The sequence below is a fragment of the Nicotiana tomentosiformis genome, chromosome 2 (assembly GCF_000390325.3).
Source record: "Nicotiana tomentosiformis chromosome 2, ASM39032v3, whole genome shotgun sequence".
Classification (NCBI taxonomy): Eukaryota; Viridiplantae; Streptophyta; class Magnoliopsida; order Solanales; family Solanaceae; genus Nicotiana; species Nicotiana tomentosiformis.
The window spans coordinates 16,004,155-16,010,154 of record NC_090813.1 but is presented as its reverse complement, the minus strand read 5'-3'; positions in this window follow the sequence as shown (position 1 = coordinate 16,010,154).

Sequence of the window (6,000 nt, the reverse complement as noted above, 5' to 3'; positions counted from 1 at the left end):
CGGTTCTGTTAGCTCCGTTAGGTGATTTTGGTTTTAGGGGTGTGTCCGGATTGTGTTTTGGAGGTCCGTAGCTCATTTAGGCTTGAAATGGCGAAAGTCGAATTTTTGGAGTTTTGGGTCGGTAGTGGAATTTTTGATATCGGGGTCATTTTTCGATTCCGGAAGTTATAGTAGGTCCGTAATGTTGATTATGACTTGTGCGCAAAATTTGAGGTCAATCAGACGTGATTTGATAAATTTCTGTATCGGTTTGTAGAATTTTGAAGTTTCAAGTTCTTTAAGTTTGAATTGGAGCGTGATTAGTGATTTTAGCGTTGTTTGATGTGATTTGAGAGCTCGACTAAGTTCGTATGGTGTTATAGGATCGATTGGTAGGTTTGGTTGAGGTCCCGGGGGTCTCGGGTATGTTTCGGATGCTTAACGGAATGAAATTGGACTTAGAAAAATCTGGTGCTTTTGTTGGTTCTGCTGTAATCGCACCTGCGCAAGGCTGCCCGCAGGTGCGAGCAAATTGGTGCAGAAGCGGGAAAATGGAGGAGTGCCAGGGGTCGCAGATGCGAGGTGTTTTCCGCATCTGCGATGCCCGCAGATGCGTTAGGGGTCTTCGCAGGTGCGCAAGGTTCGCAGAAGCGGAAGGGAATTCCACAGGCGCGCACGCGCAGATGCGGCCCTTTCATCGCAGGTGCGAAGGTAGAGGGGGCAAGTGAATTGCGCAGATGAGCACAATTTTCGCACAAGCGCACCCGTAGGTGCGAGCCCAGGTTCCGCAGGTGCGGAAATACCTAGGCAGTGGTTAAAACCGAAGGGCTTCGTGATTTTTGTCATTTTTGACTTTGCAAACTCGGTTTAGGGCGATTGTTGAGAGCATTTTCGAGGCATTTCTTGAGGTAAGTCCCTAGTGCTTATTTTTGATCAATAATCTTGCTTTGCCATGCATTTTTCCACCTAGTTAGTGTGTATTTAAGATAGAAAATTGGAAGTTGGAGGCTAGGGATTTGAAAGTTTGATTTGTGGATTTGGAGGACCATTTGGTATCGGAATTTAGTAATTTTGGTATGGTTAGACTCGTGGTGGAATGGACGTTCCTATTTTGTAACTTTACCTGATTCCGAGACGTGGGCCTCACGGGCAATTTTTGAGTTAATTTCATAATTTTTGTTAAAGTATTGATTTCATTAATTAGATGAGTCTATTATTATTGCATTTATGATATGTAATTACTTTTGGCGAGATTTGGGCCATTCGGAGCCGGATATTCGTGGGAAAGGCATTGCGACCGATAGATTGAGCTTGGTTCGAGGTAAGTGGCTTGCCTAACTTTGTATGGGGAAAATCCCCTTAAGATTTGGAATTATTGTGCTATGTGAGCGCCATGTACGTGAGGTGGCGGGTACGTACACGGGCTAGTTGTGAAAAACCCGATTTTCTTACTGAGCAGCAACATGTTTTCCTGTTATTTTGAGTTATATCATTTTAATGAGTACTAATCTATTTTCATTCTTAATTGAGTTATTCCAGTATGTGTAGCTATCATGTTTAGTCTAATACAACGTGTCTACGTGTCTTAATTGTTTATGTGAATTATGTGCAGCATGCTTAATGAATTTTCTGCTTCTTCCCTGACTGGTACTTAGTTTAAATTGTAAGAATTTCGTGATGTAGTTGTATTTCTATCATTCGTGCTGCATATTCACTTTGGGACTACGAAACGGTATTCCGGGAGATCCCCCTGTCTTGCATATTTTCTTTGGGACTACGGAACGGTATTTCGGGAGATCCCCCTGCACATTTATTTTGGGACTACGGAACGGTATTCCGGGAGATCACCCTGCACATTTATTTTGGGACTACGAAACGGTATTTCGGGAGATCCCCCTGCACATTTACGTTTGGGACTACGGGACGGTATCTCGGGAGATCCCCTGTTGTGTTTCTGTGTACTGAGCTGTTACTTTCTATGATTTCATTGTTGTTAAATTTCAGCCTTTATTTTATTACGGTATTACACTCTATATTGTTTTATTTTATATTTACTAGTATGGCCCTAACCTCGTCACTACTCGATCGAGGTTAGGCTTGCACTTACTGGGTACCGATTGTGATGTACTCGTGCTACTCTCTGCACATGTTTTTCGTGTGCAGATCCAGGTGTACCTTATCAGCCGCACTATCAGTGAGTCGGGACAACTTTGGAGATTTCAAGGTATATCTGCCGCGTCCGCAGACCTCGGAGTCCCCTTCTACTCTTTCTCATGTCCATTATCTTCTGTATTTTTCCTTGTTAGATTCTGAGGTATAGAGACACTAGATTTTTTCTTCTGTAGTTTGTGATTCACGATGTTCCGGGTTTTGGGATTTATTGTGTATTTTTGAATAATTGGTTAAATTCATATTTTTATTTTATTATTCCGCAAAATATTAGGCTTATCTAGTTGTAGAGACTAGGTGTCGTCACGACGTCACACGGAGGGGAAATTGGGTCGTGACAAGAGTAGTATATCAGAATAGATTAAAAACTCTACTTTGCAACTTGAAGAGTTGATCAAATGGGTCAGCGTATTTTTTTTTGTGTAGCCAATGTAATAAGTTTTTGGCTATAACTTGCAATCAAATTTAATATGTTAGCGATTGTCTTAATTTATTGTTTGAACGGCCATAAATGAAGTTTGCTCAAAAAAGTACTCCATAGTCCATAGTACTCGCAAATAGAGGTATACATAGATTATACACAGATCGTATATGTATACTATACAAAAGTACTTTACTAATATAATGAAGTGACCTACTCCATCTTTGGGGAGTATTATAACTGGAAGAGGTTAATTTAGTCTTCCACCACACTGATATTAAAAGGAGGCACCATATAAAAAGTACAAAATGACAAATTTTAAAATTACATATTAACTCTTAATTATTAATTTGCTCAATAATTGAGTTTAACGAAGAATGTTTATGGCGAAATATATAAACGGCCTCTTTAAGTTGTCCTCAATGCAGCAGACATCTCTTCTAAGCTAAAGTGTTACTCGTGAACCCTTCACGATTACAGGGCAAAGTGTATGCTTTTTATTCATATGGGCGCATGAAACCCTCAAAATTAAGTTTCTCTTTTTTCTTTTTAAATTAACCTTATTTTGTAATGACCCCCCATTGCCTTCATCTTCATACTTCTTCTTATTCAAGTTTTCACCATTGAGAAAAACAAGAACAATTAAAAAGTTTCTTTCAAATTACAGCAAATGGGAAAAACATAAAATAAGCACACAATTTGTTCCAATATATGCACTGCCGTAATAATTAATTGGATAAATCAAATTTCACACCATTAAGATAGAAGAATCATATCTGAGATGAAATTTACAACAATACTCAATAGAGTAAATTGAACCCTCTAAAATATTCTCCCAAAACCAATCATAAAAGAGAGAACAATTTTTTTGCTAAACGCTGCTGCTAAACTTTATAGCTGAACTCAATTTGATTATTTTCTATCAAATTCCCGCTAACCTTATTTGGAATCACTTTTGAGTGATTATTTCCTCTCAAATTCTCACTTGCCTTATTTCGAATCATTATTTCCTATCAAATTTTCACACTAACCTTACATTTTTGTGTGTATTGGATTATCTCGAAAGCTATGAAGTTCGGAAAAAGCTTAAGCAATCAAATAGAAGAGACGTTACCGGAATGGAGGGACAAGTTTTTGTCTTAATAAGGATTTGAAGAAAAAGCTCAAGCTGAATGAGCCGAAGAAATCGGCGACAGCGATGATGTTAGGGTTTCTAAGAAGAAATTAGCTGCAGGAGATTTTGACGGCTCACAAAAGGTGCTGATAGGTTTCGGGGGAGGGGGGAGGGGCCATGGTCTAGTTGAAAATAAGGAAAAAGGTTTTTTTTTTTTTTGTTAATTAAACATGCCAAATATTTTAATTATAATTTATACCTGTCATTTTTTAATTAGTTTATTTGACACATTATTGGCAAGTGTAACTCACGAACATGATCTACTCCACTCGGGTGTTTACTTGATACACTTAATAGTCATTTGAAGTGTCTAAATGGTAAAGGAGTCAATTGAGGTATCCATTTAATCGTTGGGGACAACTTAAATGGCTCGTTTATGTATTTTGCCAATTTTTATAGTCAATGTAATAATTACGAGACTCGCTTGATCCAACAAAGCCGAGCCTAGCCGACTTAGTACAGGGCGGCTTAAGCATATATATGGCCTAAAACTAATTAAAGTTTAATGTGACACTTAAAATTTTAAAAGAAAGTTATGATATATAGTTTTATTTGAAATCTATTTTTCTAACTTTTTAAAACGCAAGTGTTAATAAATTTTTTATAATTGATTTTCTCTAACCACACCTTATTAGTTTTCTCATACACTGTATTCCAGAGAATTTAGTTTGTTTCAGATTAGGATTGTATTCTTGTTGTGTGTATATTTTTACTTATACTTATATTATTTCGTGTTTCTGAGAAAGGTTCTGGAATTTTAAAACAGAAAAAGGCAATACAACAGAAAATTTTCCTTGCAACAAGTGCTAGAGTTTCTCATATATGATGTTTAGAGAACATTTCTCAGATACAACAGAAATTAAATGGCTAAATTAAGGAACTCAAGTATCTCATGACCAGAGACGGATCCAGGATTCGATAGATACGAGTGACATTGTATTTTAATACAAAATAGCCACTAATTAAAGAGATTGAATTAGAGTGTACATTTGGTTAATTCGTTCTATTTTGAATTAATTTGGTCGGTTCGTATCGATCCATTTTGAATTAACTTAGTTGGCTTCATATGATTTTTGATGCATAAATAAATATGTAATAACCAAATCGAAAATATCTTTTATTTGAGATTAAAGAAAAAAATAACATTAGATGAATAAAATAGAGAAATGCTTAAAATCATATTCAAATAAAATTTTGAGATCTAGAAGAAGAAAACATAAGCAAATATAATTTTAAAGTTTAAATAAATAATAAAATGGAGTTGTACAAAGAGAGGAAATACAAAGATGGAAAAAACTAATATAAATTAAGAAAAAGAGAAGAAAATGGAAAAAGGGGAGGAGAAGTAAAAATGGTTTGTTAGCGAGGGAACTTAGTATCGAACTAGGGTGTAGACTATGGAAAGGTAGCAACTTGACCATGGCACCTATGACTAGTTCGCAATTGTGGGTGCCACTCCTTGGAATAAGTTCGTTTCAGTGTGAAATACATGTACATTTATGAAATTTTACCCGAGTGATCGGGTGGCGTACCACTCTCTCTTCCCTGCATAGATCCGCCTCGGCTCATAACCTTCTAACACTCAACAGCTAAAGAAAAGTCTTACATAGATCTGCGAGAGGCTGCAACTATTTAAGCGAAAATTAAACACAGCAAAACCACCCTAAGAGAAAGGATAATCAATAGTGTTTCCATTTTTTCTTCGTGTGATTCGAAATTTCAATCTACCAATTGATAGTGGAGATATTCTGTACCTACCCTATTAATTGTCAGTGGTAACAAACAGGCAAAATGAGGTAATTAAGTTTAGTACAATTTAAACATTAATTGAAACTACTTAGCAACTAGTTCAGTCTTTTATTGAACCGTGTACTGTAGATACTCAATTATGCGGGCATTAAAGGGAAAGGAAAAAGAAGTTATGAGAGATAAATACTTTACATGTTTACAATATCACCCGCAATATCTTTAGTACTTTTAGAAGTTTTGTGGAAATTGACATATAACATGTAAGACTATTATCTATCTATATCTATATTATATTAAAAGCACAAAGGACCTTAGCTGTAACGATCCGATCGATCGTTTTGAGTATTTACGCTCTTTCCAACTATTTGAAGCCTTAAATATCTTCATACGATGTATTACGACGTGTGAATCGTTGGTTTTGATTTTCAGGTGTTTCGGAATTAGTTCGGAAGAATGAATTTTATGTTGGAAGCTTAAATAAAACGGGTTGACCGGAGTTTGACTTTTG